The sequence below is a fragment of the Pteropus medius genome, unplaced genomic scaffold (genome assembly GCF_902729225.1).
Source record: "Pteropus medius unplaced genomic scaffold, Ma_sr-lr_union100, whole genome shotgun sequence".
NCBI classification, from domain to species: Eukaryota; Metazoa; Chordata; class Mammalia; order Chiroptera; family Pteropodidae; genus Pteropus; species Pteropus medius.
This window is the reverse complement of record NW_024354502.1, coordinates 7,864,666-7,874,651: the sequence shown is the minus strand read 5'-3', so window position 1 is coordinate 7,874,651 and position 9,986 is coordinate 7,864,666. Positions and strand designations below refer to the sequence as shown.

The window sequence follows — 9,986 nt, the reverse complement described above, 5'->3', positions numbered from 1 at the left end:
ATGGTAAATCTCAATATGAATTCATTAGAAGCCTGATAGCTCAATTAAGCACTATGTCACTATATACTCTAGGGCAATGCTTCAATATCAGTTAACAGAGTTTGGATGTAACTTGAGCAAAAAATGGAAGCCAAAAGTTATATTCAACCAACCATTTGGGAGAAAAATTACAATTAAGGAAGGACAAAAAGTCCCAATACCTACAGATTGTTAAAATTAAATGATAAGAAGACCATAATGGTTTCCCCTGAAGCAATAAATTCTTTAAATTCATATTATGCAGTAAACCCCCTCAGATCATTTTAATTCGGTTTCACTGATACTCCTATCCAACAGAACAGGAAGGAAGGAAGGAAGGAAGGAAGGAAGAGGAAGGAAAGGAAGGAGAAGGAACGGCGGGCGGGCCGGCGGGAGCCGCGATTTTAGGCACAATGAAGACACATCAGTGAGTGAGCTCAGTGTTACTCTCCCAGTGAGGACATCTTTTCCCTCCATATTTAAAACTGCAAAACCCTCACCTCCACTCTCCAAATCACCTGGTAAGCTTCTCGAAAACCTGAAACTTCGTCCCTAGAGTCTGACTGGCCAAGAGTAGGGCCCAGGCCCCATTTTCAGAAGCTCCCCAGGTTGACATTCACCACTTTAACTCCTTTCTGTTACAGCTTTTCTTCTCAGTATCTAGCACCTTGTAAAACGAGCCATAATTGGCATGGTATCAGTCTCCAGCCACTAGACAGTGAGCATCTTTAAAGAAGGGATGTGGGACTCTTTTGCTCACTGTTCAATCCCCAGTGCCTACACATAGTAGGTGTCCAGTAAGTACTTGTTGAGTAAATTAATAAAAAATCAACATGAATCCTCTCATCAGGGCCTGTACAATCTACTGGAGAGAGAGAGAGAGAGGAAAAAAAAAACAAAACAAAAAACAGTTAAAGGAATATACAACCACAGCTGTGGCAAGTACTAACTGTTCTGTATAAGAGCGCATACCAGGAGAATTTGACCATGCCTGAGGCCATCAAGGAAGTGACAGTGGAAGAAGAAACGCGTTGCTGGGGGGCAGCTTTCTAAGAAAGAGAGAAGAAGGGTTGCGAGAGAAGGAGGAGGGAGAATGTGGCTCTGCCACGGGGCTGGGCATAGAGAGGCAGGCAGAGCTGGAGCACTCCACCTCCACAGCATGGGCACGGACTACGAGAAGCCTCCAAGCCGAATTCAAGTACAAAGGTGGCATGGTCATATTTTTCATCGGCGGTGCTGGGGATGATTTCCACCAATCTGTCAGGGTGCTGGAATGTATTCAGAAAGTGTGCAATCCATCCTATGCCTCCACCCATCAGCTCCCGTCCTGGGTACTCCTGGGAATATAGAAAAAAGCAGACTAATGACAGGCGCCCCAACAGGCAAGCCCTAAGCAACAGATCAGATGTCCCTTCACCCCTTCATGGTCCTCCAATCCCCAAACGCCATATGCCACGACATCTTGGGCGGGCGGGCCAGCTTGATCCAGGGCCATTTTCTTTACTCAAGCAAACGGCCCAAGACATTCTGGGCCCCAATCAAAACTAGCTAGCACCACAGCCCCACACCACAATACCAGGAAACTTTTTATTTCTTATAGTGCTGATATGTGTCATAAACTCCCAGAAATCCAAATTGGCGACAAATACCAGGAGTCCAGTGGTAACTCAAAGGAGACTCCCATGCATCTGGAGTTCTTTGGGAACTTGCTAAGCATGGTAGACAAGTTTTCAAATGGAGAACTTATTCTTAGGAGCACCAGGATATTTTTCTTTTAACCGTACAGGTAAAAAGAGTTATAAAATGCATCCCTTGTTGCTCTACTTTCTTAAACAAAGGACGGTGTACACATGAGATGGCTCAGGGCCAACACTGTACTGTGGTGTGCTTCATCAAATATTTACAGAAGCTCAGGTTGGTGACAGGCACGGTGCTAGGTGGTGGGATTTACAGGCACACTCCTGAAGAGTCTGTAGGACACACTCTCGGGCACTGGGCCAGCTGTTCTTAAATTGCAGTGCTTCTTTACTTCTTCTGGCTGTTACATTTATAATTTCCTGGCCTGCTTCTTTACATTCGGGTTGCCAGCTGTCCCTTCTTCCCAGATCTGTCTACAAGAATCCCTCTCTCTAAATTTACTGCTTCTCATCTACTGTGGACTGTGAAACCAGATTACCAAACTGGTTAGAAACGTCTCTCCAAAGTAAGATTAAATAAATTCTAGGTGAGAAACCCAAGTGATACTCTATAAATCAATCATGCTATTGTTTGTGAGTGTATGGCCTTTATGATATTAGTTCCAGCTGTGCAGAAGCCATGGTTAAAAACGCAGGTTCAGAAGTCAGATGGCCTTGGTTCACATCCTAGGTGTGTGCTTTTAGGCAAGTCACTTTTAAAGATTCTCTGCCTCCGTTTTGCATCTAAAATGAGTTTCTTCCTGCTAGGGTGGACATAAAGATTAAAGAAGATACTGCCCATTACCCAACACACAGGACACTCTCAAGAAATATTAGTTGCTATTGCTATTATCATCATCATCAACTGGGCTCAAAGATGTCAGTGCCAACAGGATATGGCTTGCACAGTGTGTGCCACAACCAACTTCCCCTAACCACAGTCCCCTGTTCCAGGAAGCGACTTTAGGCTGTTCTTTGAGAAAGGATGGCCACCAATTAAATCAAGAATGGCAATGTGACAGAGCAGCCTTTTAACGGATGAGGTGACATACACCCAAGACATGGCCTCATATGAATAGCTCTCGCAGAAGGAGTAGTGGTCACCGGCAAAGCAATCGGGCTGGTTTCCTCCAGGGCCTGGATGAGAAGCTTCAGGAAAGACTTGCCAGGAGTTGGAAGACACACACAGGAACAGGGGTGCTGGCCAAGAGAGATATGAAGGCCCAGCGTGGACAGAAAGGAGCCGATCCCAGGTACTGTGCTGGGTCCTGAGAACTAACTGGAGCAGTTCCAGTTCAGTTTTTGCCCCATGTCCCCTTAAAATAAATCCTGTCACCTAAGGTGGCCTGACTGATTTCTGCACTTTGCAACCTAAGAGCTTGAAAGGCTATCGAGCAGCTGAGCTGCACTCAGATGAGGTGTCCCCTAAATGTCACCCTCAACTGGTGAAGGGGAAACCTGCATTTTTAGAGCAGTCGACCAGGGAACTCAGGATAAATGGATTCAAGTGAGTGCCTGACTGCCCCAGAGACCACTCTCTACCTGCTCCACCCTGCGCCACGCCACCAGCAAGCTCCAGCTTGAAGGCCCCACGAAGGTCTTTCCACAGCTCACGTGAACAACGGCTGGCTACGTCCCTGGTGCAGAGTCACAGGCTCTCTCCTAAAGGACTCCCCAGAAGACGAGAAGGGGACAAATCCCTACAAATCTCATTGCTGTTCAAAGCAGTTACCATGCAAAGAAAGCCCTGAATATAACTAACTAGGCATAAACTGTTGGTTCACTTCTGTTTTCTGTCTCAGTTTTTAAATCACTTGTAATTGTCTCATTTGCACTTGGAATCGCAGACCTTCCTCACCTGGATGCCCAGAGGTTAAAGCCATGCCCCAATTCACCTCCAATGGACCGTGGAGTCAACAACCAAAGAGAAAACAGAAACGGGGCCCTGATTAACCAACAGTTAGCTAAAAGAATGACATCAACCCAGGGTAGGCCTGCAGACTCTGAAATCCCAGGAAAGGCTGTATACTGCAGGGAGAAGGAAGGTCGAGGACGCCTGCATGGGAAGAAAGGCAGGGAGGTTTTTGGCTCCAGCAAAAACAAAACTTCAAAGGGAACAGAAGTTGTGGGAACTTCAAAGACCCCCTGCAGGACCAATTAACACCTACAAATGTTTATCTAAGCAGTCATTTAATGATGGCTACTCAACTAAAATAGCTATTCTTCCAAAAAGACTGAGTGGGGGGTAAGGGAGAGGAAGTTCTGTGTCCTCTTCTGAAAGTGACCCTAGTCAAGAAGAAAATGAATATTCCATGCACTGAAACTCATCAGACTTATTTATAACAATAAAAATAAAAAAAGAATGGGGAACAAGTTAAATCTCTGAGAAAATGTAAATGCTTAAATTATTGTACAGCTATGGGTTAGAAAAAATATGCAGCCATTAAAAATCCTATTTGAATATTATAATATGATCTTTCTATTTAGTAGATGAGGAAAATGCTCTTGGATAATATTAAGGGAAAAGTGACATGCAAAAACACACTGAAAGTCTGACTTCAAGTTTATAAACTGACAATGACGGTGAGAATGTTTTGTTCACCGCAGTGGTCCCCAGTTCCAACGCCTATGTGTCTAGCACAAACAAGGCACTTAAGGGAAATGTGATGAATTCATTATTTACTTCCTATTAATGAAGTAATAATTAACACATCTATATGAGGTACTTAGATATGAGATAAAAGGATCTAATAGAACTATATATATATGTTTGTGTGTTATAACAGGCTGACTACACTGTTTAAAATTAGTGGGGAGCTCTTATCATGGGGATTAGATGAGAAATTCATTTTCATACTCATATCTTCTACATTTTGCCAGTTTTCCACAAAGACAGACTGTGTGTAACGCTTATAATTGTTTAAGCGCTGGTTTTCATTACGGAGCCGAGGACCTGAGAACAGTGAGGTGGAGTGTTCCAGAAACCTGGCCTGTTCTACCAGAAAAGAAGTCTCCCAGTGGTTCTTCTGTTTCTGCTGGATCACTGTCCACACGGAACAGTCACTGCCACCCCAACTACAGAGGGCACGCCGCATGGCGCTGTCAGCGAGGGCAAGGTTCGCCCGTCGTCGTTCACATCCTTGCCTCTCCTAGGGGAGCTCTAGGAGGGAATGAAAAGCAGAGTTTACCTAGACGAGGTCAGGAAACTCTTTGAGTAGAAGAGTTCAAGGAGTTCAACGCTTTAACGTCGGAATTCGGCGCATCCTTATCATGTCTCTGAGCCCTTTTTTTCCCCCTTGGGAAACATGTTTAGAAGAGAAAGGAATAGAAGATCTGACATACAAACACCAGTATCGCACCGAACTCACTAATAACTAGCAGGTACACAGGTAGAAATCTTGTCTGATTCTGTAGGGTGGTAACATTTTGTAGAGGAAAGAGAATTCTCTTCGGAATTCAGGACCCTGGTTAGAACTCTGTTTACTCACTAGATGTGACTTCGGGCTCCTTCCTTCAGATTCGGGGCCTGCATTCTAATCTGTAAAACGGGGATTTAACCCACGTCATACTGCTGTTGAAAGGTTTAAATGAGTTAATAAAGGTAAATTCAAAATAACAGGGACTCAAGAAATCTTCCAGTTTTGAAGGAGTCCCTGTTTATTATAGGAACTTGGTCAGAGGTAGAAGAGCTTCCGAATAAAAACACTTTGTCATTAAGCCCACGGAAACACAAGCTCCTGCGTTCACATCTGCACATCGAACATGTTCAGAAGACAGCAGAACCCAATGAGCACTTAGCCTGACCTGGTTTGTTCTGAAGAGGCTGTGCTGAGAAGTGAACGCCATGAGGCTGGAGCAGGCTTCAGTGAAAACGGGAGAACTGGGAGCCAGAAAACCTGGGATGTAGCCTCAGTTCAGCCATGTACAAGCTGGGCAGCCTTAGACAAAGCACCTCACCACAGTTGGTCTCAGTTTATGCACCTGTAAAATGGCCTGACGAGACACCTTGCAAGATGGCTGTGAGCCAAGCAGCCAAGCCCTATTCAATACAACCTCTGGTGTGACATTAGGGTACTCGAGGTCATTGTTGACAGGTGTTTCTAGCACTGCATTCTGGGGAAGCACATCTGCAGGCCTTCTGACAAAGAGAACGATCACCATCCGAGGGCGTGACAGCTCCCCCTTTGCCAAGTCTGTCTCATCCAAAACTGCCGTCACAGTCAGGGGAACCAAAGGTGGCCTCCAGAAGCAGTGCCTGCCCAAGCTTTAGTAGCAAGCCATTCTAGTATGACAAAATCCTGCAGGCCCCTAGCTTGTCACAGATTCCATTCTAAACTTTCATTAATTCAACTGCACTCAATCAAAATGCAAACATCCCTAGAAGTAGCACACAACCCCCAAACTGTATTTGCAGATTCCTTGTAAATAAAGCTCTCAGGTGCTCTCAAGACAGCAAGTTCAAAGGAAGTGAGAAAGGAGAAAACAGAACTAGAACCTCAGTGAAAGAAGCCATGCTTGCCAACTTCATAATTTTGCATAGGGGTGGCCCTACCTATATTTTTAAACTGTGTTTACATGGTTTATTTTAGAAATGCTTTTGTGCTGTTGTCACGTACCTTTTGAGGAAAAGGTGCTAACATATTACATTTAAAACCTGAGAAGCACACTTTCTACCTTTCATTTTGGGAGAGGTAAACAGTCATCTAAGGTTCACTGCTGGACTATGTACTTGCTCAAAGTGTCTGCTAATATTGTTTGGGATAGTGGAGAATAAGCAAATATTTACGTCTTGTGCACATTTTCTTTGGGTGATAAATGCACCTGAATTCAACTTACCATCCAGTTAATTCACAGCCTATTCCCCAAACTCCTGGGGACAGTCCGAAAAACTACTTACCAGTTCCAGGGACGTAGACACCTTAATTGGCAATGAAAAGCAAAATATAAGCTTTAGAACAAGAGTTTGTAAATCTCAGGATGCACTTAGTAGGAGCTGTGTCAAACCCTAAAACTTTATGACAAATTGTGCATGTATGTGGTTTTTTTGTTTTCTTTTGTTTTTACAAACTTTGTCCATAGTCTTCATCAGCTTCCCAAAGGATTCCAAGAGAAGTCCCGTAAGAAACAGCATCAATAAGGGTTCAGCCGCTAAAATGTTTTCAAGAGTGTCTCTGTAATTGACAGCCGAAGACTGCAGGTCAAGGGGAAAAATGCAGAAGGCTCCCGGGCTCCAGCTACCCCTGCCACTAACCAACTTTCTGACCTTAAGTAAATCCCTCTTTTGAAACATTCTATCTCTCAGTTTCCAAATCTGTAAGATGAGGATGTTAGAGTTGAATGATTACTTAGTTTCGAGACACGAGGATTGTGAGGTACAGGGTTCAACAAACACAGGGAAAGATGTCAAAAAGGCCTGTATAGAATCCTGCCTGTTCCCAGGAGAGCTGCTTAAAATATTCACCACTGCTTTTCTCAAAGGGGTCAAAGATAGAAGCCACCTCTCATTTCCTTCTTCTATTTCAGAAAGCCGAATTTGAAGTTTCACAATCATGTCCTTTGAAAGGATTTGAACTATGAAATTCATGCAAAAATACAGTGATTCTGTAAAGATGCATAAGAAGCTCTAAGATTGTAAAATAGAATTTCTCTAAAGCCTCATTACAAATCATCTAATCATCTGCAGACTTATTTCAGCTGGTGTCATCTACATTTGTTAATATATGTAACTGATGAAAATTAATTGTGTCATAAAAATGGATGTTTTAATATAATCCTGGATTTCTGGATCAAAAATACTGCTATTACAAGAGAAAAGTATTTTTCTTCATTCTATGTCGCTCTCTATACTTTTAATAATAAATGTCCGATTTTCACAAAAGTGCAGGTGAGATCAAAGTCCACAACCATTTAGCACTAAATCTTTATTATCACATAAGGCTAAATTTCACTAAAAGTAACTTTTTTTAGTTGATACATTTTGATATATTCTATAGTATCCTAAATCAGCTATGATACCATAAACTTTCAATCTAATTGTCAGACTCCATAAGTCCAAAGCAAAGTGATATGTGGTTGCTTGTGGCAGCAAATTAAATTGAAGCCTTTTCATAGACACTTGTTAATAAAAAAAAGAAGTAGATGAAAACTGATGTTTTTACACGCCACGACCAAATGAATGCTTAGAGCACCCCTGAAGGAGTCTAAAACCCATTCCACAAAAGGATAAACTAATGTTCAAGGTAATGCATCAAAAGTCACATGATGAATCAGTATGAGAGTCAACTTTGGATGACTTCTATACCTCACTTGAATATCGCGTCCTTCTCTAAAGCTCTGGAGAAAATCAGCACTGGATGTGGGGAGTTCTGCATCTCACACGTGCAAGGCTGACTTATAGGAAACATCAGTATAAGTAGCACAGTAGCGGCTCACTCCAGAACAGGCGTTGCTTCCTATTCGTGAGCATTCTCACCACATTTCAGGGCTCATTCTTCACCTTCACGTGTCCAAAAGTCAACAGTAAAAGGCTAGCATGGTTGCAAGCATCATGTCTCAAAGATGAAGAGTTCTGATAACCCAATGAGAGGAATGAGTTAAAACCGCACATAGATCAGGCTAATGAATATAAACATTCTGCGGCACCATCCTGTCCCATTAAACAAGGTTAGAACTGCAAAGTGTATAAAAGGCGAACAGGAAGAAAATCCAGAAGTGACCCTGCTCAGGAGAAAGAGCAAACTTGCTTTCCTAACTAAATGCCGCTTACTTTTCTGATGAGACCCAATCTTGAGGTCTTGACCCCTTGTGGTCTTTAAACACAAACCAAAACAAGGGTGTGGGTGTCAGATGTCTTGGCCCAATCACAAAGAGGTCAAAAATAAAATTTAATTAGCAAAAATTAAAGTTTCTAGGAAACCAGCCCCTCCTTCCTTCATTGCCAATTTCCAGAAGAAGCTTCAGCAGAGACCGCAGGGTCTTAATACTGACTTTGGGCACGAGAGGGTAAAAAAGGTAGGATTGTTCTATTGGACTGAGGGTGCTTCCCAAATGTATATTTCAAATTTTCTAAGGTGAGATCTCAGCTCCAGCCCCTTTAGAAGAACGAAGACCACCATGATCTTTCCACAAAATTCGATGAGACTCGCTTTTAGAAGACACTGAAAGGTTAAATTTCATCTCGAGTTACTCCACCATAAGCCAGACAAAGAAATTCCTGAAAGGCTATAAGCATTTTTTTTTTCTTACTGGCACCCACAGGAATAGGTCAATGTAAATGTTGTGTAAACAAAGCAGTTCATTACTAACCAGTTTGTTTCTTTTGTGACAAAATTTTAATCCACTACAGCTGCACCCAACATTCACACATAACTGCCCCTGAAGAAAAGTCACATATAGAGTCATAATTGACCTTAGCCTTGAACTTTTCTTATGCCTGAAAAGCAAGGTGTTGGGGGTCGAGGAATCTGAGTGTTGGTTACTTTCTCCTTCACTGTCTACGATCAAGTACAAGAGGACCTGAATTTCCCTTCGAATCACTCCTACAAGAGGCCCAAGTGTCTGAGGAAATCCACAGACAACAATCAAACCTTTCATTTTAGGGCCTCTTTCCCACCATACCCCTTCCTGTTTCAACCAGGTTTGCGAAGCGTTTCCCCTATTCTACATTTCATGAATCAACAGCAAAATCTGCCACCCTCTGCCAGTTCCTCTTGTACTCAGCTGAGAGGTTCCCCTTCCTTCCGTGGGTAGCACAAGGCTGCTCTGGTTTTTAACTGGTGTAACATGGAAATGCACTGCAGGAACTCACTAACTCTTTCACAGCCAAATGTGAGTCTGGTGCGCCGACCCCATCTACGAGGAAATCGACCCACAAAGCTCAAGTTAAAGCAGACTTGTGGAGGCTAGTTTTGACCCCAAATCCAGGGTGTCAGTTACTGCTACTAGGAAGGAAAAGGAAGAGTGAGAAGGCCTACAAAGTAAGCAACTCAGTTACTTAGCAACTGGACAAAACTTGCCTCACTACAGAGGGTAAGGAGGTTTCACAGGCCCATTCACAGTAACAGTCTCCATTTACATGCAAATAGACAGACAAAAGGGAGAGGGAAATCTAAATTAGCAACTGGAGTTTACAGCAGTGGGGCAGAGGCCCAGGGTTTAAAGACAGGCTACTCCTAGCAAGGAGACAGGATATATGCAAACAAACGAACAGACATGAATGAATGAATGAATGAATGAAAGAAAGAAAGAAAGAAAGAAAGAAAGAAAGAAAGAAAGAAAGAAAGGAAGGAAGGA

General features: G+C 43.0%; 1 protein-coding gene across 2 annotated transcripts in view; it reads right to left on the bottom strand.

The window, feature by feature from the left end:
• The window catches only part of EXT1 (exostosin glycosyltransferase 1), a 259,408-nt gene that overhangs the window by 247,000 nt on the left and 2,422 nt on the right, over window positions 1–9,986 (bottom strand). The gene's annotated exons all lie outside the window — the stretch shown is intronic.